Source organism: Cebidichthys violaceus, unplaced genomic scaffold (assembly GCF_023349555.1).
Source record: "Cebidichthys violaceus isolate CVI_PGR_0920_01 unplaced genomic scaffold, fCebVio1.0.p SCAF_17, whole genome shotgun sequence".
Lineage (NCBI taxonomy): Eukaryota > Metazoa > Chordata > Actinopteri > Perciformes > Stichaeidae > Cebidichthys > Cebidichthys violaceus.
This window is the reverse complement of record NW_027176340.1, coordinates 6,693,857-6,721,159: the sequence shown is the minus strand read 5'-3', so window position 1 is coordinate 6,721,159 and position 27,303 is coordinate 6,693,857. Positions and strand designations below refer to the sequence as shown.

At 39.5% G+C, this 27,303-nt stretch overlaps 1 protein-coding gene and 1 pseudogene across 1 annotated transcript in view; both read right to left on the bottom strand.

Moving 5' to 3' along the window:
• LOC137873511 (neurexophilin-4) overlaps positions 1-13,277 on the bottom strand; it is a 110,841-nt gene extending 97,564 nt beyond the window's left edge. The window contains exons 1-2 of the mRNA XM_068711732.1: positions 13,193-13,277; positions 10,710-10,854 (exon numbers count right to left, since the gene is read on the bottom strand). The gene's annotated coding sequence lies outside the window, so the exon portion shown is untranslated. The remainder of the gene's footprint in view (positions 1-10,709; positions 10,855-13,192) is intronic.
• A 3,405-nt stretch (positions 13,278-16,682) lies between these two features.
• Positions 16,683-26,984, bottom strand: LOC137874089 (SH3 and cysteine-rich domain-containing protein 3-like; annotated as a pseudogene).
• Positions 26,985-27,303: the final 319 nt, after the last annotated feature.

Sequence of the window (27,303 nt, the reverse complement as noted above, 5' to 3'; positions counted from 1 at the left end):
TATCAGTGAATAATTAATGTAGATTTACAGATTTTTTTCCTTCATTTGAAAGCACCTTGTCTTTTTCAGAGGTTTGAGAAGTGTTACACAGAATTGATTACATTATTATTAATATTCCATAATGTTGTGACCAATCACGTTTCAATATTTAATTTGCATTATGATTTAATATTTTTCTTGTGTTGAACAAAGTAGGTTCTAAAGAGAAAATGTTTCCCTATTTCATAGAGATTTCAAAGTACTCTAGGGACCATGAAGGTCCGTATCCAATCTGGTTGGATGGCAAACAACCCAACCATTGTCAAATTATTCCCTCATCACTTGAGTGTAAAATGAACAAACCAACATGGTGACTAGGATTGCCATCCTCAAACCCCACCACTAGTGTGGCTAAAAACTGAGCTACATAAATCTAATTAAATATATAATTGCCATTGGTGTCCAATATTTACCCAGGGGATACACCTTTACCCTTGATAATATTTGTTCCCCGAATCCTAATATTCATTTGTAGAATCTAAACTACGGGTAGCCACAAAACTTCTTCCCTCAGGTTAGATTTGACAGTCCATCTCTTTTTGCATTTTTGCATAGCGTTACTTGTGGGGGTTTGATCGCGGGATCTTTTGTGTGAATTTGCATCATTCGCTTCATTTGCGCTGGATGCACCAGACAGGAGGAGTGGCTCCATGGAAACCGTTATCAACTAAGACATATATTTCCACCATCAACCATGGAAGAAAAAGCCACTATTGCTGCTTTGTACATGTTAGGGAAGTCCCAGATATCCCAGGAAACTAAACGCCGTCTTGTCTGGGTTCATAACATCAAGGTGTATTCACTGCATCTAGCGAGGCACTTGTCGGCGGGTTTACTACAGCTGTATGAACCCAAAATAAACATTTTTGCAATGAACGGGTAAAAGGGATGCGGAAATAACGACATAATGATGCCAATTGCCAGTTGCTAACATTGTAGCTGCACCATCGACACTCAAAATAACGTCATATAGGCGTAAATACAGCAGCGTTGTTATTGTTTATAGCATATGGTTTATACACAGTTCCTTCAGGTCTCTGCACTAAACATTGTCAGGTCTCTCATTTCTTTAGACGGTGTTTGCACTATTAGTGCTGTTAGCACCGTTGTTAGCCAGCTCCATGTTGAGGGTTGCTGAAAGACAATAGAAATGTTCCCAATCTCGTAATTGGAGGCTTTGTAAAAAGTCTATAGAAACTGGCAGAAAGGGAAACTCAACAAATCATATCACAGGAAAACTTCAAAACTAAAAACTTAACTAATGGTCAATACCGTTGCTCACTGCAATTGCAAAACATACTGTATATGGGGCATTTTGCAAATGGACCAGTAATGTTGATTGATTCTCAGCTGTCCCAACTTTTCACAAGTTTAAATGACTCTCTGTTTTGCAGAAAGGCATCATGGTAGTTTTCCTGAACTTTTCTCAAGAGGGCGAAAACTGCTTACGCTCTATTGATTTCTCTTTTTTTATTCCCCTTTCCCATTCTGTGGACTCTTCACTTTTTTCTGCCTATCTGTGAGTCCTGCTTTTCCTGTCAATAGATAACAGTTATCTGCACAATTATTTGCAGCGAAGTGATGATCAATAGAGCTAATATAAAATGGTTAAAGAACAAGCAGCCCGATACCCCCAAAAACACATTAGCATAAGTGGGTTTGAACGCAGAAGCCACCAGGATGAATATTAAATGAGATGGGAGGTGGGAGACATGGAAATGTATTCTGAGTGTGTGGCTGGTGGCATTACCATCCCCACTGCCACCTGTCAACACACACCGCACACACACAAACACTAACGTAAACACTATCACATGACACAGAAAGAGAGAAATGAACAGAAAAAAATTGTGTGTCGCTAACACGCATACACACACACACACACACACACCAGTCAAACCACACTGACTCACTACCAGTTACTTTACACACAGATCCACCAATGTGTGTCTGGCCCATCTGCTAAGAGAGGACAGCAAAATGAGAGCATACAAAAGAGAGGAGAGGAGAAGAGAGGAGAGGAGAGGAGGATGAGATGAAAGAATGACAGCAATGTGTTACGCTGGTAACTGTCACTGTTGAGAGAGCATACAGCGTTCTAATTGAATGTAACAGAAAACTGATAACCACACATAAACAGCCTTTTGTGTTTATGTCTCACAGGTATATGCTTATGCTTGCAGGACAATGTGGTGGTGCAGAACCATATGAAATATAGAGAACTGTATAAGCACATTCTGCATGTATACACCATTTGACCAGAGACATTTGCAGAGAGATATCTGCAGCAAACACATCCACACACAAACAGGGAAAACACAACTGAAAACAACAACAGCAACAGGCAACCAGCCTGCATGACAGAGTCATCAGGTGTCAACGACTGAGAAGAGATTTTAAAAACATCAAAATACAACTGCAAGATGGAGGCATTGCTTAAAAAAGGTAGAAAAAAACTGGAGGAAGTACTTGGACTCGGAGAAACTGGAATTTTTTTCATAGAGCAAAAGAATAATCAACAAATTAAGAATATTTTTAGAGCAATTGATAATGCAAATAATTGCTAGTTGGAGCCTAATACAATATTTATTCTGCCTGTTATTACATAAAATACAATGAAAAATTGTATAATATTTCACCAGCGATAAAGTCATATTTTATTTTAGTATGATGAACTGGAAAGGAATGGGCATTTTGCTGTATGGGCTGTTATTTTTACAAAGGATGCTCTAATTTTTTTTTTCCAGTGTTTGAGCTTGTTTCCACTTTGGAGCATATGTGTAGTCCTTCAAAAAAATGTCAAAATGGATGCCAGGTACGTGGGAAATGTTCATACTGAGAGTGTGAGAGGGAGTGAGGGTGTGCTGGCAGGTTTTGGGGGAGATAGAAAGAGTTGTTTGTGGGTTTATTTTGAGCTCCATTACCCCTATTACAGATGAGTATCTGCTCTCCACCCTCGTCTAAATGCTGAGGATGCAGGTGGCCCACTGGGGAAAGCACATATTAATCTCTCACTGGCCATCTACCTATCTGTCTGTCCATTTATTCATCAGCTCATCTGATGACAATCCACTCTGTCCATTCCACTATTCTTCTGCCTCTCCTCCATCTTTCAGATAATCAGTCCATCAACACATCCATCTGTGCACCCATCCAGCAATTCATCTGCCCATCCATTTATCTCCCCATCAGTCATCCATTTGTCTATCATCTATCCATCCATCCATCCTAACACACAAGCTTGCTTCCATCAGTTTCCAGCAGCTCCATCAAGACTGCACCTCAGTTGTATGTTAGATTTCCAAACAGACAAACAGACAAACAGAGGAGCTTTTTTGATCAATAGACGGTGCAAGCTGCAATCACTCCCGCGACTCGATAGTTCTGGGAAATGCAAAATGCAGCAACAGGGGAAAACAATTAAAAACACAGATAGAAAACAATGTACAGACACTGTTCGAAGGCGTTGATTGCCAGGAGGATCTCGTCTTTGAAATCAATTACCAGTTCACAGATATGGCTTGTAATTGAAATGGATTAGTGTTTAAGGATTATTCTCCTGTGCATGTACAGTAAGGCGATGAATATGTAAAACTGTCTCCACGAAGAATCTTTGCAGAGTAAAGGAATAGTTTGATATTTTGGGAAACACGCTTATTCTCTTCCATACACAGAATTAGATGAGAAGACTGATACCAGTCTCATGTCTGTAGGGTATATATGAAGCTACCAGGAGCAGCTGGTTAGCGAAGCTTAGCACAAAGACTGGAAACGAGGGAAAACAACACATCTGAAGCTTAATTATTGGTGAACAAGCTTGGTAACGTTCACTAAAAACAAATACTATCTCAAGGGTTTCACACATTTTTACGTCTTTAAAAGCTGCACAAAAGAGGTGCTCTTTGTTTGAATAAATTAACTAATTGTGGGAGCGGAGATGCTTTTTTATTATTATTATATATATTTTTTAAGTGCGCTACCCGGAGTATAGTGTATCCGTCTGTGTGGGTATACAACTGCCAGCTGCTGTTATAATCAACTTAATCACTGTGTTAGTCTGATTCTTTTTAATGCGTACTTCTTGTAATTTTAGTGGTGTAAATACAGTAGATCATGTGACATAGCTCCAGTATATTCTTGAGAAATCTGACTTTCAGGTAGCTTCAGGAAATTAAAGAACTATCACTGCTGGAGGAATGCAATTTGTTTGTTTTTTTTAGAATTTTTCAAGGAATTTCAAATTCGGTGCGCAAGATTTTGGTGGGTAATAATTTCTTCAGATTATGAATTTTGAAGAACGCACACAAGGAATTCAGACTTGGTGTGCAAACTCTGATCATTCATCAGACACCTTCATTCTTTTTGGGAGGACTCATACCTAAAGCTTTTGACTCCTCGAATGAACGGTGCTACTGAACGTACCGTTAATGCTCCGTCAATGCATATTGCTGCTGATTCCAGCCTCTTGTGTTAATGTCCCCTGTATAATGATGTCCACTCCTCCCCTGCTGTGTTAGTTACTTTATTGTTACATTGTTAGTACCTTCTTATTCTCCGCTTTCCTGTTTGGTTTTTATGTTTCATAATGTTGAGTAAAAGGTTGAAAAAGCAGCTTTGATTTTAAAGAAAATTAAAATGAAGGTCTCCAGAAAAAGGGGTTTGATACTGAAAGTACGCTTACCTTTACAGAGCAGTGGCTCTGCATGACTTTACCCTGGGTTTAAGGGGGAATAAGAACTGAATATCTGCTATTTGCAAGGTTGGCTATTTCAGACAATCAACGCATTATTGAATTCTTATCGATTCGTCCTCTGTTCTCTCAATGGAACAACTGCGATTGACTGTAAAGGTGAACCTCACTGGTAATATTAGGAAGAGAGGAGAAACAAATGCTGAGGGAAGAGGTTAGCTGCACATGTCATTCTCTGACACCCCTCAAGGCCAACCATTAGCAAGCAAGAGCCAATAACCATTTCATCAACGTTCACCGCATGGCCTCTCCCCCTTCCTCTTTCATTCATGTCTTCTTTCTTTTTAGTTTCGTTTTTTTCTCCCCCATTTCTCATTTTCATTCTAATTCCATCACACCTCTCCCTCTCTGAGCTCTTCTCTCCTTCCCTTGGTAAACTGTGGTAGTGTAGAGATTAATCCGATTCTGTATGCGCTGATGAATGTTAATTTGAGTGAAGAATACAACCCCATTGTGTAAGACTGTTTGTGTATGTGTCACTACCACAGGTGTGTGTGTGTGTGTGTGTGTGTGTGTGTGTGTGTGTGTGTGTGTGTGTGTGTGTGTGTGTGTCTGCGAGTGTGTTTTAGTGTTTGTTTGCATGTATGTGCAGCCACCTCAGGGCGACCCGATGCACCCTGATGGCAGCGGAGGAGAGCGCGGGGTCCAGCAGGGCCGCTGTTATGGGATAATGGAGGATGTATCACTCGTTACTCATATTACAGGTCTCCATTGCTGTCTTTCTCTCTAACACACCTCTTACCGGTCTCTTTCCTCTCACACAAACAAACACACACACACACACACACACACCTACCTGTATCCTTTCCCTTCCCTCCCGCTCCGAGAGGCTTCACTCACCACCTTATCGGCTTAAACCAGCTCTGACAGTGCTGGCCCCACTCACACACACCTTGTCTCGGGGGCACTCCACATTATGAAACAATTACTCCCTTAATTGACAGTTAATTAATCTAAAGTCAATTTGACCTTGCCCGCCTAACCTTGAGATTGAGAGCCGTGGTAGTCGTTACACTGAGACGGAGAACTGGTTTGATGGTGGGATGGAGGGAGCAGAAGAAGAAGCTGAGGGGGATGGGGAAGTAATAGACTAATGTCGACTTCTACACCAGCGGAGAAATCACTTGCAGCATCTCCTTGTCAGAGCGAAGATAGTAAGGGATATGTTTCTGTGTGTGTGTGTGTGTGTGTGTGTGTGTGTGTGTGTGTGTGTGTGTGTGTGTGTGTGTGTGTGTGTGTGCGTGCCCGCAACATCACACCTTATCAGACAATTGCCAGTTTATTCTGCTGAGTTGTTAATTACACCTCTCATTTGAAAACCCTGCAAAGCCTCAGTGTTGATTCTCTCATGCAACCATCTTGGCTACAGTCCGTGTTTGTTTGCTTGTGTGTGTGTGTGTGTGTGTGTGTGTGTGTGTGTGTGTGTGTGTGTGTGTGTGTGTGTGTGTGTGTGTGTGCGTGTGCGTGTGTGCGTGCGTGTGCGCGTCTTTTTTAGATGTCTTTACCGGTGAAGTTGCAATTACCAGAAAACTGTCTTGTTCCAGTTGCACATTTTTCTCACAGTTTGCCTTTATCTTCTCTTGGGTCTATGGTTGTAGATTAACATTTAAATGCTACCTACATCAAACACAGAGGCGGGTGAAGTTCAATGATGAATGTACCCGATGGATTGAAGGGTGGTAGACTGTACACTCAGTAACTCAGTACGTTTTCATCGGGTACAGCTGTAATGCAATCCAACCAAGCGGCCATATTTATGAAGCTTGTGAAATATTCTTTTCTTTTTTCACACTGTGTCAGAGAGGTGCTGGTTCGACTGCATGGTTATTTCTAATGCTGTAATTGGGGTGGTGATGTATTGGAGTGCACAATACTTAAAAATGTGTTTCAAAAGTTTTCGCCATTTCCATTTCCATACATATATTATAAACTTTTCTAAATGAAATGCAATCCAACATCACCACCACCTACAAGAAAATTATCATTTTTGCAGAACTACCAGACTACAGTTTACAAATGTACAAAAAACTAATTGTATGTCAAATGTGTATTTACATTTTGTTAATGCAAAAGAAGGTTTTATGAATATGTAATTGTGTCTATATTCCTGAACGCAAGGTATGGAAAAAGTATACTGTTGGTATCAGTATTGAAACATAGTCCTTTTTAAATAATAGTCGGGTTGGGCAACACGGCAATTACTGTAAAAGCGATTTGCCTACTGGCAGACATTTTATGGGACCATTTCTACAAAGGTTACTCTTCTTCATATATCTGTGGTTGTTTTACACTGTTGCAGGGATTGCTGTATACTATTTAGATGGATTGCTTTATGGCAAGACTGGATATGCAAGATTTTTCATAAAGTACCTTCATTTCAGCTTGTGTTAATATTAGCACTTTACTGCTTTATGTTAAAAATGCACTCCGCATATAATGTCAAGCAATTGCAGAATCACAATGACGAGGGCACATGTTTATCCAGTTTCAACTTCACATCGTCGTAGCTGTCAAATTAAAAGTTCAACTTTTTGCGACGCAACCAAACAGCAGTCGCCACTCTTCAAAGAAATATCAGAGCCGAGCTCAACATGAAGACCCCCGTTTACGTTTATACCCTTGTCTTCACGAATGCCTACACATTTTCTGTATCAAAATCTATGGAGTGCTGGATAAATTTGTCTCCACTTTGTGTTTCTCTGACAAGACAGAGCTCCGGCTTCATGGCCGACTGAATTTGTGTGATTAAAGACGACAAGCAAAACCATCTGCTTGTCACATCCATCTGTCATCGCCCAGCATTCGCCATCAGCCGCACATCACTCAAAAACAACAGCAAGTCGTGGAAAGAGAAGAGAGAGAAAAATACAGGGGGGGGAGCATACGCTGCAATGCCTCAGAGAGCGAGAGAGAAAGAGAGAGAGACAGAGAGAGGGAAGGAGGTGAGGAGAGGAGAGAGGAAGGGAAGCTGAAGAGACCGGGAGGTGCAAAAATAAGAGTCAATGAGGGAGTGAAGGTGAAGAGATATAGCGTGATGGAGAGAAGGGTGAACACAGCAAGAGAAAGGAAGAGACAGATGAAGATTTTATGCTGCTCATCTCTGAGTCAACCTGTTGATGTTGCTCTGTTGTGCCCACAGATTGTCTTATTACAGAGAGTGCGCTGCCAGCTCAGAATCTCACCAGGGTTTAAGCCTCTCTGCTTCCCCTACTTGCCAACCTCGCTTCTTAACTTCTGTGTTTTAACAAAAATACCAAAAGCATGGAGACACACTCTTTATACAACAATGACAAATAAAGACCCTTTTCCAACAATTTTAAAAGGGAAAAGTTTGTAAATTGTAAGCATAAACATAGCTTTAGAGACCTGCTTTTTCTAAAGTATCTTTATAGTTTCTCGCACATTACAATCATTTATCAAATACTTTCATCCAAAGCAATTCCTTCCCCCTACATATACATACTTGTAATGACAAGTTTTGGGTCTCAGTGTCTTGCTGAAGAACCCTACATTTAATGACTACCCTTCTATTTCAGCTGACCTACAGTCATATATTTTATCCAATGCTGCTGTTAATAAAACAATTGTCCATTCAAAATATTTCCATCTATTCATGCTTTCTTGTGAGGAAAGCACATTGCTATCACCAGTAATTTACCCTGAATCACCAGATTGTGTAAAGTGCTCGTGGTTTTTCACAAAGAGGAGATGACAGACTTGTGCTTAAAATAAGTGTAACTATATATTTGTGACCCCTTTTTAAAAGAATGTTCAAAGGGTATGAATGGACTCATATAAATCTCATTGGGAAGTCAGACAGTATCGAGAGAATGACCGACACAAGATGTTGGTTTTGATGTTTTCAGAGGTTAGGTTGTCAAAAAGAGAAACATATTGTACTTAACTGGAAAATCAGTGATATAGAAAAAAAAGACAATAACGTCCTCCTCTGAAAAAAACTAAAGCCGCAGGACTATGAAGGTAGATTTGTGTCTTTATTACGCAAACAAAAAAATATGTTTTGAAAGCAAATTTCTCGCACTGCAATCAAAAATCAAGTTTGTAAGTGAAAATATATAAACTGAGAATAAATTATTTGTTAGTTTTGCTTATGAAACTATAATTTTTGGTTGCAAAACAAAAACTTTTGCTTTGAAAACGAAAAGCTACGGTTTCAAAACCAAAAGCTACGGTTTCAAAACCAAAAGCTACGGTTTCAAAACCAAAACCAAAACGTAAAGCTACGAGTTGAGTTTGGACGTAGTGGGCGGGGCATACGCTGCTGAATGAGCCAGGAGTTTCTATTGGTGGGTTCGACTTGGATCCCGGCATCTACTTCCACTGTAGAGGTTACTGTGATGAGCGGCATGGAGGTAAGTTGACATTATATTGCTCTGTTAGCACTTCACTTTGTTTTCATGTTGTTAGTGTCGTAGAGTCTCTTTTTTTAAAGAATGACATGAGGTGTTGTTGACATGAAGCTTCACTTTCTGCGTGCATGTAACGTAAGTCGAACCCACCAATAGAAACTCCTGGCTCATTCAGCAGCGTATGCCCCGCCCACTACGTCCAAACTCAACTCGTAGCTTTACGTTTTGGTTTTGGTTTTGAAACCGTAGCTTTTGGTTTTGAAACCGTAGCTTTTGGTTTTGAAACCATAGCTTTTCGTTTTGAAAGCAAAGGTTTTTGTTTTGCAACCAAAAATTATAGTTTCATAAGCAAAACTAACAAATAATTTATTCTCAGTTTATATATTTTCACTTACAAACTTGATTTTTGATTGCAGTGCGAGAAATTTGCTTTCAAAACATATTTTTTTCTTTGCGTAATAAAGACACAAATCTACCTTCATACAGGACCATCTACAACATGACTCTGCATTTATTAGCAAGCTGAGTCAAGACTTAATGAAATAAGGTAAAGCGCAATCTCCAAAGCAGGTGGGGGTTTTTGTGCAGTGATGCTTGTTGTTTCAGCGTATTTTTACTTGCTCTCTATGTCATGGTTTCTCTATTTCATTCATTCTCCTCTTCCTCTTCTTTCTTTTTCTCCCCTCTCACCTCAACAATGTCTTCTCATCCTCAGATAAAAACACAGTCAGCAAAGGGGCCTCTGGGAGCTTGTGGGAAAACCAACCCTCATTTTTCATCTTCCCATCCTGTTCAGCCCTGTTCTTCCCCTCTCCTGTCTCTCTCTCCCCCTCCTCCTCTGGACTTTCTGTCTCCTTTTCTCCTCCTCCTCCTCCTCCTCCTCCTCCAACCCTTCTCTCTTTCCCCTAGCCACTTTCTCTCCATCTTTCTCTCTCTCTCTCTTTCTCTCTCCCACCAACTATCTCCAGGATTATCGATTTAGCGTAGGCTGTGATTGAGTCTCACTGGGTGTAATGCAGGCCCTAAGGTGTCTTCTGAATGGAGAGCATCATGAGTTATGGACTAACTACAGTCACTCTTCCACAACACCTGAATCACAGGCAGACACGGTATCCACACACACACACACACACACACACACACACACACACACACACACACACTGCTTTCCCCAATGCAAACCAGACTTTGTCTGCAAAAACATTGCTCATACTTACAATGCTGAAACACACACACACACACAGCTGATCTGTCGCTCATTGTCAACATAACTTAATTTCAACTGACTTAAAGGTGTCATTTTATAACCTATTGCGCTTTTGCTCATTTGCATTCAGATAAAATTGCATACAGCCGTGACCTCTGACATTTTTCTCTCATTTCTATTGCAATGAAAAAGAAGAAAAAAAATCACACATTCTTTTATATAATATCACATCCATGATTCAACACCATGAATCGCCAAAGATGTGTGTGGTGTACAAATGAATCTGCGAGACAACAGGCTCACAATTATGCCAGTGGTAGAAAAAAAATAAAGCTTTACTCACCATTAAAATAAGACGGCAAGTTGGTGCTGAACCATCTTCGGATAATATCCTTTCAGTCATTAGTGCACTTTGTTGCAGCTACGTTTTCTCTTGCAGCTCAGCAGCAGTAACCAGGCCGTTCATGTGTGAGACACTGGTTTATGTTCTGTGAAAATAATCTACAATGTGAAAACAACAATGGTCCTAAGTAAATTACAGTACTGTAAGTACATTTACTCAAGAACCGCACCGAAGTATAATTTTACGGTATTTCACTTTCCATTTTACGCTACTTTATTCTGTACTACAACTCAAGTGTCACATAGTCACTGCTTACATCCGATTAAAATGTTCATCCAAAACACACAATGAGCTTATAAAGAGGATAAAGAACAGAATTCAAGAACAGATAAACAAAGAGAGACCGCCGACACCGGAGGTCTATGGGACATATAGACCATTCACAGTTATATTCTATTTGTATAGGTTCCTTGTTGCAGTGCATGTGAATAACATCAGCACTGCACTATAAAGTTTGTTAATAGTACAGTAGCTCTAACTAAACCAATAACATCTGTCAGATATAATAATCCAATACAAATTATATTATACTATAACACTCTGAGAGGGTGCATAAGGAGTACTTTGGATACTCTTGTATTTTGTGTCGCGAAACAATTAATCAATTAGTTAAATGACTAATTAGATGAATCTTATAAGCTATTTCTTAAGCAAAGATGCCAAAACGTTACTGGTTTCATCTTCACAAAAGTAAATATTTGCTTTTCTTATTATTATTGTTGCTTAGTCGTCTATGAAATCAAACTTAATAACTTTCATGTTGAACCATTGATTGGACAAAACTAGCAGTTTCCTTTGTGTTTTGTTGTTGTTGTTTTTCTGCTTAATGTTAGTTCTTGACTTCAAGTCAGATGCAAAGTGTAAAAACTTCAGCCTACACCTGGATGAGGGAGTTCCCTTTCTTGTCTCTATTATTGATTGCATTCCATTTTGAATTCACTTTGGGTGGGTCAACTTGGGCTTTGGGACACTGTAGTGTAATTCTGTTGTTGCTGTTGCCTGATGTCTAATGGACCAAGCAAATAGAAAATAATCGAAAAAAATGTATTGATAATGAAAATGATTAGTCGCAGCTCTAATATTTTCTTGATAATACTGCTACAGTAGCTACTTTTACTAAGAGCAATTTTGAATTTACAACATTGACTGACAAAAAGGTATCATGTAAGCTGTATTGGTCATTTTAAGCTCAGGTATAACATATAAATATGAACTAATATCATAGGTTCCTTAGCAGTCACTGGCAGACACGTTTTCACATGTTGCCCTGAAGACACCGAAATTCATTGAATGTGGCCGACAAGAAAAACAATTTTCAACATTTCCCTTGACACAAGGCTTGTTCCTAACAGTTTCCATCGCGGTAAAAGAGTCCCAAATGAAACCTTAACCGTTTCCCTTGTCTAAACAGGAGGGTAACGAGGTTCAGGGCTCGGCTTGTCAGAGCGTCAACATCATCCGGGCAACAACAGAGGCAGTCTGTCGGGTCGGACTGGAGAGGTTGTGGTTAGCCGTTGATGTACTGCACAAATGTACTCAGCAGAGGCAGATTTCTATCAACGAACTCGGCTAATATCACTCACTTGTTGTACTCAACTCAACCCAAACTGTTTCCTCAGCTGCTGTCTCAGCGGACACTTCCTGTTAAATAACAGCTGTGCGTGTGCTTGTGTGTGTTGTGGGTGTGTGTGTGTGTGTGTGTGTGTGTGTGTGTGTGTGTGTGTGTGTGTGTGTGTGTGTGTTCCCTGTCTAGCCCATGGGTTCGTTTGTTTGTTTATAAATACCGTTACATTGTTCACATGATATTTAATTCACTTTAAATGTCTTTTGATGTGTTCCTGTTTGTCGGTGTGTTTAGAAAATGTTGTTTGTTTGTTTGTTTTGCTGGGCTAATTTTATTGGAACTAAGCTGTCTATCTATTGACCATACATATGAAACCACAACACTTGTCAGAACACTCAACCTGTGAAATGATCAGGAGTGGGAGCTTACCTTCCACTCAAGCAGAATAATAATTTAAAAACAAGTTTACTCAGTCTCTCCCTAAAGCACAGATGTTCCCTGCAAATTGGTGGACAGATTTTCTTTCGATACATTCTTTCTCACAAATTGGAATATATCTGAAGTTTAAAAGGAACATTCACGTTGTATTTCCTCTGTGCAGCGCCTTGTCAAAGCTACGGAACAGATAAAACATAAATGAGCTCTTACGAGTTTAAACATTCCTTAAATTAGATTTCAATATACATGGGAGCATTAATTACACATTTTCTCTAATATATACTTTTCAAAAGCACATGTAAAAACCGAAATATAGCATTAGCTTAAAATTGCAGTTTAGTCTTTTAGCTATCCCTTTTAAGCTAACATTAGCATCTAGTTGAAACAGTAATACATCAATAAAACAATAAACACATAATACCTTGTTCCCGTTCCAGTTAGGTGCTTAACCGTTAATTTATAAACTCTTATTGCAGAGAAATTAAATCTTATAACACTTTTCTTTTCGTCGGCACCGTCAATTCAATTCTTACTTTTCTAAATCCGAAGTCAAGCTACTATACTCTCTGACGCGATTTGTATCTGCTTCCGGTTCCGGCAGAAGGACTTCAAAATAAAGGACCCAAAACGTAAAAAGGCACTTACAAAATAAAACCTGGATTAATTTAGGTAACAAAGAAAAAGGTTTGTAGGAAATATTCACCTTACACGAACAGAACCTCTTAAGAGTCCTTTACACTAAGTAGTCAGTGTTAAGAGTCCTTTACACTAAGTAGTTAGTGCAATGTCTCAATGCAAGGGCCCCAAATTCTCTAAGAAGACAATGTCTGCAGGTGCTGACCTCTGAGATGGAAATTGTAATTATAAGATGACAATACATCAGTGCAGTAATAGACGTAAGTCACTGTGAACTAATCAGTTTGCACAGAAAATAATACGCCTAAAATGTTGTGGATATCAATGATGGCATTGCTATGAATTCAATAGGACGTACCTGAATAAGCAGAATTGATTTCAGGGTGACAGTTTGACATGGCTTCTTCACACAAGATACCGAACTACCAGAGACACATATATTATTGATGATAGTTGGTAATTGATGATAATAGGTGTGTATAATTGATTAAAATGCATTTATTTCAGCATATCATATTTGCGGCTTACGTCTCCAAATGTATGCTTGCTTTTATCCACGCATTAACCCTCCCTTCCTCCTCAAGCGTCCGCCGTGCCCCAAAAACAAGGCTCTCATTGTAATTCTCAAATCCTATTATGGTTGGCCCTAGTGCTTAGCAAATAAATAATGGTAATGATGATGATCCCTCATCTTGTCACCGGGGCTCTCCCCTGGGGCTTCGCAGTGCAGGTGGAGGGATCCTCTCCTGTCCTAATTGGTTCCAACCCTGCAGTCTTCTCTCCAGCCTTTTCTCCCTCCCTCCCTGTCTTTTTCTCTCTCTCTCTCTCTGGGCCTTGGAACTCACTCGGTAAACTTGTCTCTCTCTCTTCATGTATATGTGTGTGTGGTGACGACACATCGCCTTTGTTCATTTATTCTTGCACAAGCATGAAATCACACCATATACACCAGTGCTTTCTGCCTCTCTGTCCTGGTCTCCCTCTGCACACGCAGATGGATGGACAGACTCAGAACACTCACACCCATGCACACACCCATACACACACACAGACACAGACATCTATGTACTGTAGGCCTCATGTGGCAAAAGACTGACAATATCTTGTCACTGTCTTACCCTGTGGTGGTATTTTGGCAACTGGTGCATATGAACTTCATGGTGCCAGACAGTTTCCATACCTACCTGTCTGTCTAGTCCACAACTCTGACCCCTGCCCTTCACTGAGCCTATATCTCCAACCATCGCCACACCTCATTACAGTAACGGAGATTAATAATCTTACAAATCAGATTCAATAATTGAATTTTGGCAACTCAATGAAAAAAAAAAGGATTGAAATAAAAGGGGTATTGTGCAACAGTTATTAAAGGAATCATGTCACGGTTTTAATTTAACGCTTCAGAGGTTCTGTCAGGAAATATGGGATTTGATAAACATTCACGCTATTCCACGCACACTTACACCTGTGTGTCACATAAACAGAGACAGACAGAGAGTTATTCATAAACTGTGTGAAAGGCCTAAAATGTTGTTTTGTGGCTTTGAGGACTGGGAGAAGATGCAGCTTTAGCACTAACCCGTGGAAGAGACTTTCTAAAACATTTTTCTAAAATCAATACCTTCTCTGCTTGGCAAAGAGGATCTCTAATATAGTTTTATGTTATTATTTTTCCACACACATTGCTACATTTCTCAGCGGCCGGCGCAGGGTAAGATAGATTTTTTCTTCGACTGGATGCTAAATGCGATTCTGAATGTGGTGGGTCAATGAGATGATGCAGAGCCTGTACTCTTAAAAGGGGATGCGTCACGTTCTGCACATCCATAACTGCAGTTTGACACCTCACAAAGTTGTATTACTTCAACGCTGTATGTATCATGCTGGGCGAACATATGTTGCAAATAACATGTCATACATTCAGGAAGATTTCTGATACGCTTGGAGAGTAACAAGCTGTTTGCCTCAAACTGCACCCATGGGTGTGATCCTTAACTCAGTATGCATCCAGTTTGTATGGAGAGGATTGTGGAGCTTTTAACTGTAATCTGATCACTTAATACAGACCATTGATACTGATGACAGCATATTAAATGTATGAATTTCATTTCATAGACAGAAACTCACAAAAACACAATGGAAATATGGGATCTATTATGATTTCTAGGCACACAGTTATTTAAAACCACATAACCATAAAAAACTACATCTTCCCTTTTGCAAGCCTGTGATCCTTTGGCCTGGACCAACACAACTGTTATTCTCAATAAACACACACTGGGACCCTGTGGTGTGTGAAGTTGGGTCAGTGAGAATTTAAGCTCTAAATCCGGTGCAACAGGGACCTCTGTTGGGTGAAATCACCATTGCATGTTAACTGGGTCTCAGTACAACACATTGTTATTCAGTATGTAATATGTTTGTTGCAATATGTGTTGGTTTTACACCTGAAAATTTGGCTTTTACCTCCAATTTAGAGTTAGAGTATCCTTTTTATTGCTCTTTATTGCACCTTCCTGGTTTTAAAAGCAATAGAAATACACAATGTCTACCTATTGCACTTGGCAATGTATAGTAGAACATTGTTGAAAATATGAATGCATTGTTTGATATCCTGGAATATTACTGATTGTTGTGGAAATCTGTCTCTGAAAAACTATTTTAAACACTTGGTATTTAAAACAAAAATGTTAAATCCTTATCTGCCCAAATGTCTTTCTACAACATGATCCTGACTTATAGGGCTTATGGACATCTTCCTTGTTTTTCTTAATTGACATTAATCCTTTGTATGGTGAAAACTGATCTTGACAGAGAATGTTTTGACGTTCATCTTATCTACAGAAGATTAAATGTCAACTTCAAGCTCTAGTTTCCATGGCAATAGAGCAAGCTCAATTTAATCTTGAGGACCATGTGATTTGTCAATTGTAAATGTTGCTCTATGTTATTTAGGCAGAGGTTATAAATCTTTTTCTTTTTTTTTATCTTTCCAATGTTTTGTGTCCTTTATTTGATTTTAACCTGAGTGAATAAATAAAACTTTACCTGCAGTTGGACTCTTGATATGGTGTCCACAATAAAATTGAAATTCTCTTCAATTGAACAGATTCATTGCCACAGCATCGTGCTGTTGACCCTCTCCATGCCCTGGCCCTCTCACCAGTGCACTCGCATATACAGACACACACACACACTTATAAAATCATCCACCCACTCAAATCCACAAACATTTTGGCAACCCTCCTCCATCCTGCCTGTCTGGAGTGGCAGGGTCAGGGGGTCGGGGATGACAACATGGCAGCTGTGATGTCTTCCAACGCGGTCCCTCGGTCCAGAGCGGCATGACGCAGAGGCTGTTTCCCAGAAGGAAGTGACCCGTGTCTGAAGGGGTGCTCTGTTGTCCAATCGGAGGACTGCTGAAGCCTGGCAGCGCTACCTGCTCGGGCCACGCTGCTCTCCTTTTCCTCTGACAGACAACAGAGGAGGAAGGAGGTGTGACCAGGCAGCTCATCATCTGCATCCAAACGTGGTCGTTGAGAGAGTGAGGGAGAGCAAGACACAAACAGAAACAAAGAGGTAATCTAACCTACAATAAAGAAAAGAGCAAAAGTAAACAAATGAAATGATTTATTAACAACAATCAGAAGGCAAGATGAAAAGGTAAAAATTGGATGTATAAAGATGTCTGTCTGTCTGTCTAGGTGTCGTGTTATTCAGGCCTGTGGTCACTAGTGGAATGTCTCTACGGACCTACAGATGCCATTCCCTGCATACCTGATCTCTTAGCTGTCCCTTTACATAGCAAAACATCCCCAGTGTCTCCTCTGGATAATTACACTGCACTCAGGGCAGCTACAGAAAATAGCTCTGCATCTTTTTGAAGTTCTGGAAATGCCTCTGCCTCATTTGAATCTATCATTTTGTATTCACCGACAGGAAATGAAGAGCATTCTTCTTTTTCCAGTCGTGAATGACTGCTAACATATTTAGCACAGATCCACCTCTTTTTCCGTTTTTTTTACACTTCTTTTACACATACACACGCACGTCATGAGGATAACTGATGGAAAGATGCACATTATGTGCTGACAAGTTTGATCATCTAACCTAGGAAAAGCGTATGGGAGCTACTGTACAAGTAATATCTGTGACTGATTCCAATGTGTGGATGGACAATAGGAATATACATGCAGTTGCAGACCATACTTACAGGAGTGTCAACATGTCAAATGTGTTAACCAAAGTTCTTTCTCCAGTTTGCAGAATACCGGTAAAACAGGCAACAAGAGACACAGCGATCAAGTTGAAAAGAGAAACAGAAAAGTGTCTCTCCACCATTTAATTACAAATAACAAAACATGTTAAATACACATTGTATACAGAGATGCAATGTCATTAAAAAATATGAGCTCCTAAAACCAAAGCAAGTCCTGCAATATTAAAAGTAACTTTCAGCGATGTAGTCAGAAAACATCACAGGTACAAAATATGCCTAAAAGTGAATGCGACCTGTGTGCTGTACAGTCTTGTTGACAATGGCTCAACACTGTTTATCTGCCTGTTTTAACACATGCCTGCACACTGAGTAAATCCACCCCAATCTATTCTGCACACAGGTGACGTTTACGGACAAACATCAAAAACAAATGTTGAAAACTTGTTGAAATCAAAATTCAAGTATAAAGTGTTGCTGTTGCTTTGGACCAAGAACAAACGTGTCAGCAAACAGCAGGGGATGAAAGATCTCCTGCAGCAGGTTGGCGGGGAAGAAGCCGAGATTCCGTCCCGTACTGACCTTCAGGTAGCCGTTGACCTCCTCACCCTTCTTCACTACAATCTGAGGACAAGCACAACAAACACACGGAAGACTGGGAAACATCTTAAATGTCTTCCTCAAGTGTAGGCTGGTTGTTTTCCTTGATGCTTGCCTGCACACAAGTGTTTGCAATTCAACATTCGAGAGTGTACAGGGACCAATTTCTAAAAGCAGAACAAGTCTCAATGGCAAGTGCTGAACAGAAATTTGCATGTAAAACATGTTTGGAGACTGTAAGAAGAATTTTGTCTCTGCAGATGTGCAAAAACTAGAGCAATTTGTAAAATGTCATCGACTAATCATGATTAAGTAATTTCAAATTGTGAATTTGTCCCTGAACTTTTCAAATCTCGATTGGCAGATTTGTTAAAGCCACTATGTGTAGAAGTGGAAAACTACCCACTTTGGCACAACGTGGTGGTAACATGATGAAAACACTGTAGAAATGCAAGCAGCTGAATAGTTTCCATGTCTTCACAAAAGCAACAGGAATTTTAAAGTTAGTCCTCAGGTTAATTTATGGCGAGGGTTCATTTTAAACAGCTGTGAGGTTAGTGACTGAACGAAAGTCAGTGACACCGCAACATCTGTCTCTTCATGTCAACATGACGCAGGCTTGAATGCGTAATTGTGTCTTTTCACGTCAACAACACATGATGGCTGTATTTAGGTGAATAACTACACCATGTTTAATTCATTGAACTGGAAAGCACCTTGTGTTTTTCTTTTAATTCACTTTTTGAAACCCGCGGTGTAAAGAACTGCATAATTACTGCGTTTCTTATTTTCCTCCTCTGGATCAGTGTTTAATAATTATTAAGTATAGTATTCAACTCTAACAGTCTCCAGTGTCTGTAAGAGAGTGGATTAAGCTTGGATTTAATTAAGCAAACAATCTATTGAGAATTGATTTGAGAACTGGCCAGAGCTTAAGGCTGCATGTCGGTGTGGACATCACTCCTGTGTATTTGTGTTTCAAGTATAGAGTGTGTTTCTGTACCTATGAGGATCAACTGTCCTCACAGTCACAAAAAGATACACAACAACTTATTACAACCTCTTGATTCTTTATTTTAGTGTGTTCAGCTTAGCCTATAAGAACCCAAACCCATTTTTCCTTAAAGGAAAATTATAGGAGATATAAAACAGACTAAATGGACCACATGGATTACATTTCTGAATGTGTCTGTGACACCTGTGTCACTGTGGGTTCTTAAGTAATCATGCATCTGAGTGTGTGCACCTGTGTGGTTGGCAGGTATGAAGCCTGTTCTCTCTCCGACCTTTCCCTGTTGGAGCCAAATATTTAACAGTGTCGCATCACAGCTCCAGTTTCTAATTCAAATATCTTAGATTGCTCAATTTGAACAATTGCCCTGTGTGGCTTTGAAACCACAGACCAATGTCAGCGAAAAAAGGGCAATGTCCATCCAATCAGGTACTGGAAGGCTTTGTGTTGTCTGAGAACCGCCAATCCTCTTCTGTATTGTTCATCTTACTTCTAATTCATTAAAGGAAAAGCCTATTTACCCGTTCAGACCACAATGAGGGAGATGCAAGCATGGGTTCACTTTCAGAGACTGCAAATGATTCATTTATGTTGTTGACCTGGAACTCTGTTTGTTAAAAGAATATCACTGTGAACCAGAAGCTCAACACTGAAGAACAGCTCTCCAAAGTGTAGGCTGCAGCGCTAACTATCAGGGTTTACGTTGTTTTCCCTTTTGGTCCTTTGATTGTCGATTGACTTTACAACTACATAAATAATGAACACAAAGCTCAAAAGTAGCTGACTTGAAAGTTGATAAATGCACACATGAACGCAAGTCAAATTTCATAACTGTTGGAGAGCAGACAGGATTAAAAACATCACTTTGACATCCCTGTGAGTAATACGAGGAAACAAATGTAAGACTCACTCTCCACCATTCCTCATTGGAGTCATCCATCACTGTGATGTGGTCACCAGCACTTGGGAACAAACAGGATATTAAATATCTAAAAATTAAACAATGACACAAGTGCAAGTGAGACGGTCAGGCTTACTGAACATCCAGATCGTCCTTCTCTACGGCTTTGAAGCGGTACAGAGCCAGATAGTGACATTGATTGAACACGCCGATCTTCCCTGGCTGAAGCTTTTTACTCTGATGAGAACAAACATGCAAAGCACAGTGCTGACTTAACATCACCCGTCATTTAGAAAGCGCCTTCATCATAGATTAATGATTATTTTCATTGTCGATTAATCTGTCGATTATTTTCTTGATTAATCAATTAGTTGTTTGATTTACAAATTGTCAAAAAATGGTTAAAAAATGTCAATCGGTGTTTCCCAAAGCCCAAAATGAAGTCCTTAAATGTCTTGTTTTGTCCACATCTCAAATATATTCAGTTTACTGTCATAGAGAGGAGTAAAGAAACCAGAAAACATTCACCTTTAAGAAGCTGGAACCACAGAATTTTGACTTGTAACCAATTCATTGTTGACAATTAATTTAATAGATGACAAGAAATGGATACATTTGTTAATCATTCATTAATTGATCAGCGTTCATTTTAGTTTTCATTAATCATTGTGGTCATCACCATCACAATTTCTGACCTTGTCATCAGCAGGAACCTTGTCTCCTCTTTTGTCCCCTTCTGAATTTGCTGGCAGACAACAACAATAAAAACGAGACAAACAAATGATTCACCTTTACATATTGTGTCTCCTTTACTGTAACACCTATTTGATGTTACTTCTGCTTAATTCTACAGGTGCTGGATCAAAAACAAACTGATTCAAAAGTTTGGAACAAGATCTGCATATTGTAATGACGGCTGCCAGCTAATGTAATATAACAGAGCAATGTTTTGATCTACCAGGGAAAGATTTAACCCTTTAAAATGCTGACAGCTGTTCAGCACACACTTACCTCCTTCACCTCCTTCATCCTCCTGTTTGGGCTGGGACTCATCATCATCCTCCATCATCATCATCATCATCATCATCTGAACAATTTAAGATAAACAATACGTAATGAATATATATATAGAAGTTATTGTCACACATCTTATAACTAAATTGTGTTTTAACAATCAGATTAAAATAAACATTTGAAGAAGACAAAAGGGGAAAAAATCTGTAAAAACAACGTACTTTAACAGTAAAGGAAATAAAACAACTTAAAAGAAGATTCTACAAACCAACCCGGTGACCTAAAGTCTAGAGGGCTAGAGTGACCTGTCCATATACACAACAGGCCATTATAGAAACTGACGATATTTTAACACATTAAATAATTGCACAAATAATTGAACAGATAGATGTGTGCTGTAAAAATGTTATTAGTGCGTTCACGCTCACGTTGTTCTTGTCCTCTGAACCTTTTTTACGCTCCTTGTTGGCCATGACCACACCGATACGCAGCATCTCAAACACAGGGTCGGTGCAGTTCGGCTGTGCTGCCTTCTCTCTTTCATCAATAATGAAAGAGAGAAAACACGAGTGCAGGTGATTGTGCAGTTCTAGAAGTATTTAAGATTGATCAACTTCAGGCCTGATTGTTAAAAGGGAAAAAGCCACCAAAACAACGACGGGGAAAAGATTCGGACGCTGAAATAACTGAGGACATGTGGCTGAATGCCTGAGAAACACAGTCGCATGCCAACAGTTAATATTGATTTGCTTTTTTATCGCTCCAAAACAGAAGTCCCAACGGTCTGGCAGTCAGCTCTGCTGCTGGAGGGAATGTGGAGAAATGATGCTTGATCATGTTCACGTTTCCTGGTCTTGTCCCTCTTTTCAAACTTTCTAGAAGGATGTAGCAACAGCCATCTCAAAAACCCTGGGCTTCAGTATCAGTTGGACATTCACATCCCTCTGTCTTGGACACATCGCTTACAGGCTAAGTAAAGATGACACCTACCTCCTGAGGATCTAGCTGGCAGGAAGTATAAAAGGCAAAATACTAGCTTTCTGAAAACTGTCCCAAAGTATTAAGCGGATAAGATGAACTCCCCATCACACACAGGCACCGCTGATCTAGTACATGTGACAAAAGCGTCTCTTTCATGTCAAGATTTAAAAAATTAAACCCAGCATTAGGCTGGGAAAGAATTGCACATGTTGAAGAATATTTACCAAATTCCCCACATTCAGACAATGAATGGTTAAGGTGAAATGTCTCTTTGTGTAGAAATGTACACGAGTAGGACTCACAAAAGGGCAGCAGCTGAGAGACAGTGGCATTCCGCTGGCTGCTGTAGAGAGGAGAACTATAGGCTCTTCTGAATCCAGGAGGCTGGAAGAGGAGAGGAACATGTAAATATCTGTTGAAACATTTGCTCTGCAGTGCATTCTTTTAAAAAAAAACAACAACTTTAAACCAGCAAACCTCACAATTTTGCCAAAACACCTCTGGAACTCCACGTAGGACTGACATTGGTGGTGGATGCAAACAATGCAAAGCTATTGTTTACTGAAGAGGAAACCCTCAAAAATCAAAATTACATCCAGAAAATCTCTCTCTTTCTTTTATTTTAAAGTTCACGATGCACTGGCGTCTACTTATTTTGTCATGCAGGAAATAGAGAGAGAGAGAGACGCACACACTATCATGCGTGTGCAGATGTCACAGAATTTTGGCTTCTTGCAGTAGTGGTCCTTGAACTTGTGAGGTCTGTCGTTGACTGGTTTGACTGGTTCTGGAGGAGGTGGTTCGTCTTTGTCTTCGTCCTATACCTCTTCGTCATAGGTGAAACATACCTAGATGCAGGTGAGGAATGAGGTTCAAATTCACCACAGAGCAGAATAAAGATGGGTCATATATGAGCAGTATTGTGCTAGAAGACAAAACAGGAAACACAATGAACTTAGATGTGGTGTGCCAGCAGATAATAGGACAATAATGGTGACTAGCAGAAAAATATGTGATCATTTTATCTGCCAATATGTTTTCATTCAAGCAAAGTAAAAAAAAAAACAGAATAAGATTCAGTTTTGGGATTTCATTGAATAATTCTCTTCTGTTTTTTTATTTTATTTAACAGTCCCAGTATCCTGCAACACTCACAGCCTGTCAGGTTTATATGAGAACCCTGCTATTAATACTGAACCACCCACAGTCTCAGCCACAGGCATATGGAGTCGGTTTGGTGTGTCTGTTCACAAAAACTGTATCATATCAGCCAGAGACAGACCATGAATAATGAATTCAAACACACATGTCAAAACTTTACAAAAATTCATAAATTGAGTTTAGAAAGCAATTTTGCATGATGCTGAAAGTTTTGCACGCATACACACACACACACACACACACAATCCACAGGTGGGATGGACTGAAAAGCTCAAAATAGCCTTCAACGAAGACCAACAGAAGTCCCAACTGAATGTAACAAAGCTTGACATAGCTGCTCCTAAATATACTACAGTCTAGTCAAACAGAGCCATTTGGATGTCTCTCTGCATCCCCCCCCCCCCCCCCCACACACACACACACACACACACACACTCAGAGGGACGCCTGACAGGCTGAACTGAATCCGACTCTCCCTCACTGGAAGGATTAGTGGTGTCCTGTCTGGTATCACTCTATTTAGCTGTCAGGATTCCTAAACAAACCCATCACAATGTCTCAGTACATACAGTAGTTTAGAGTTGACTGATGCAAACCCACTTTGGCAATTTTTCACAAATCAAGAGAACAGAAAAACAGGGGACGTGATATTTGTCCAAACATCAAGCATTAGAAAGTGTATCTGATAACAAGAAATGAGGCTGAATGAATACAAATCGATATGTTAAAGGGCCAGTTCATCTATACTGTGAAAGTACATACAATACTTTTCTCCAGTGGTATCTGACTATTCAGATAGTTTTAGGTTTTGTTGGTTTGTCACATTCATCAAACTGCTTAAAAAGTGTGATTTTGGACTGAAAGATGAAGTATAAACCACAACTTTTAATCAAATAGTTTTTTATGTAAAAATACTGAACTGATATCAAATGTCAGAGTGCTCCAGAGGTGTCTTAACAGTTATGACTGATGATACGTTAGCTGTATAAATCAGAAGATGATAGTTTAAGCTACCTGAATTTGATTTAAACATGTGTTACAATGTTTTGTCTAACAGCAGCAGAATTTGTTTCCTGCTCCAGTTCAGTTTTCTTTTTATGTCCATTTCAGCCAATTTCTTATTTAAAATATTTAAAATAGTTATTAATTTCACATTTTTCAACATAGAGGATTTAACGCAAATTAAATTAATTTTAAAAAAAGAATCACATTTGTTTTAGCAGAAAACATCACAGAATTTGTTTTAAAGAATAAACAATGGGGCAGACATGAGTAGAAAACTGTATATGTCGATTGGTAGCAGAGACAGATATCTGAGCAAATAAATCCCAAACGACCTTCATAACTTAATACCACTAGAGCAAACATGCTTATTTGCCATTTTAATCGTATTTTACGATCACAGTCAGACAGGAAAAATTCACAATCCCATGTAAAACTTTTTGTTCAGAGTCACTTGGCATTGATGAACAGTAAACTGCCCCTTGATGTGTGTGTGTGTGTGTGTGTGTGTGTGTGTGTGTGTGTGTGTGTGTGTGTGTGTGTGTGTGTGTGTGTGTGTGTGTGTGTGTGCCACATGTTGTCTGATATTGGATGTCTCACCGTGTTGTCCTCCTCTTTCACCACATTATCAGGCAGAGGGGAGTTGTTATGAAAATCCACCGAGTCCTTGTCATACCTGTCATCACCGGGTGGCAAATGTCACATTGAGAAGCAAATGTTGGAATGCAAAAGACAAATATGCGGCTAAGATTTCTCATGGTGGTCTCACAGTATTAGTGCATGCCTTAAGTGTCACCTTTCAGATTTCTAAAGTATTATTTATATATTTATGTGACTCTCAGGTATATGACATTACATTTAATTTGATATACCTTTCATGCAATTTGATTATTTCCAACTGCCTATGTTCCTCCCTTTGTTTGTTAGATTATTAATTTCACAAAAAAGGAAACTTGGCTTTAACAGTACTCAAACACTTTGTAATTTATCCATCACTTATCTACATTAGGCTGCTAGTTCAAATATAGTTACTCCTTTCCTGGTCTGTCTGCAGATTGAACTTACAAGTCGTAATAAGCCGTGGTGCCGTTTGGTCAGTCGAGGTTTATATCCTCCAGGTATTCAGAGTAGTTTTTTTTTTCTGACCAGCAGACAGCACTGTGGTCAGAAAACACACCAGCGTCACTTCTGTTGCTGTGAAGGGAGACCCAAAAAGTGTCCCCTGAAATCCCTGTAAGTTTCTAATAATAAAGCAACTTCTTTGTACTTGAGTTGTATTCAATGATCAACGAGAAACATTTGATCGAGATAAAGATTTCTCTTGTTTAATTAATATCTCACAGATTGTCTCATCACGTTTGGCCTTGCTTCAGTTATCAGTGAACAGTGAACTAGCTTTCTTCAAGACGTAGCGAACGCTGAGGTCTGCTCTGGAGAGGTCTGCTCTGGAGAGGTCTGCTCTGGAGAGGCCACTTGATCTTAGCAAAGTTTAATCGGGACCAGCTTGTAACCTGGTAAATGATGGAAAAAACATACACACAGGGTTTTGCCCTTCTCAAGTTGCTCTACATGTTAGAATAACAAAAAAACATTCAGTGATCCAACACCTAACAAGTGTCCAGCAGGTAAGTAAGGGGTAAGCACACAGTAAGGGGTTAAAAAAAAATGACATTCATACAACTGATTTCATACATTTCAGAATTACACATGGCATCAAATAAACATGTAGTTTGTGAATCTGATCTAAAAGATGAACAAGTTAGTTAGCATTAGCTAGTAGATCATATATCTTCAGTTTTCATCTTTTTTCTGCTCCAGATGCATCATTTATTTTCTGAGACTTCTTGATCTCAATGGCAGTGTCAATATTACTGTCACCACCACTTTGAGCTGAAGCTGTTCTTTTGAAATGTTACTCTTATGAGAGACAGTACGGTGCTGCTCACTCGCTGGTTCGTAATTTAGTCTTAGTCTATTAACTAACATGTATCAGTAGTACAATAGAAAACTCTTTGCAAACACACAAAAACACACACACACACACACACAACATGAACCTGTTCTCTCATCCACTGACTGTTAATAACTGGTCTGTAGTCTGTTCTTGTCCTCTTCTTGTTCTCGTCTTGCAAAAAAATTAAATGTTTTTTTCAAACATCGTTGTCACTTTAAAGCATCATGAACGCTGAACTCATTAAACAATATTTCCACCGATTGAAATTTTTTATAACCCTTAAAAAGAGTTTCATGAAGCTTGATGGATTTCAAAGAAAGAAACAACTCAACCTCATCAAACTTGTGCTGCTGCTGGAACTCTCCTCTGGCTGAAGGAGGAGGACAACATACACACACACACTTGATCACTTTATCAATCTCTATTTATTCCAACAACAGTGCGCTGAATCAAAAGCCCAACGTTTCCACGTGCCTTCTTCAGGGGCCGAGCAAGAAGTCTAAGTTACAAACCACGTTTTATACATTGCCAGAAACATGTTCATGGCACCGTCTTGTGGTTGAAATAAGAAATACAACAAGTTGTATCCACACTAAATAGTAACAGTTGAACTTTATGTGAGGATTCATCTCAAGTCTCAAATCTTTGTGGACTCACAGATGAAGAAGCTGTTGAACACTTTTCCCTCCGACATACAAAACACCACTGACACGCTGCTAAAGAGCAGTGCTCTCATTGTTGATGACAAGGATTTACTAGTAACCATTGATGTGTACCAAATACTGTCGGTAGATTTTGTGTTCAAGAGAACTGCGATGATTTTCACTAGGATTTACTTTAATTTAGAATTTTGCATTTAACACAATAACCACTGTGGTCATTACGTCACAGTTTGAGGCTGATCTGTAATGATATTTGTCTTGGGTTCAGTGGTGAGTTAGAAAAGCTGGAAAGAATTCCAACTCTCCCTTAGACACAAATTTCAGTTCTGGATCTATCAACTTTTTAGATGTGAGTGCCCAGGCGTTATCTCCTCAAGCTCCTCTCTCGACATG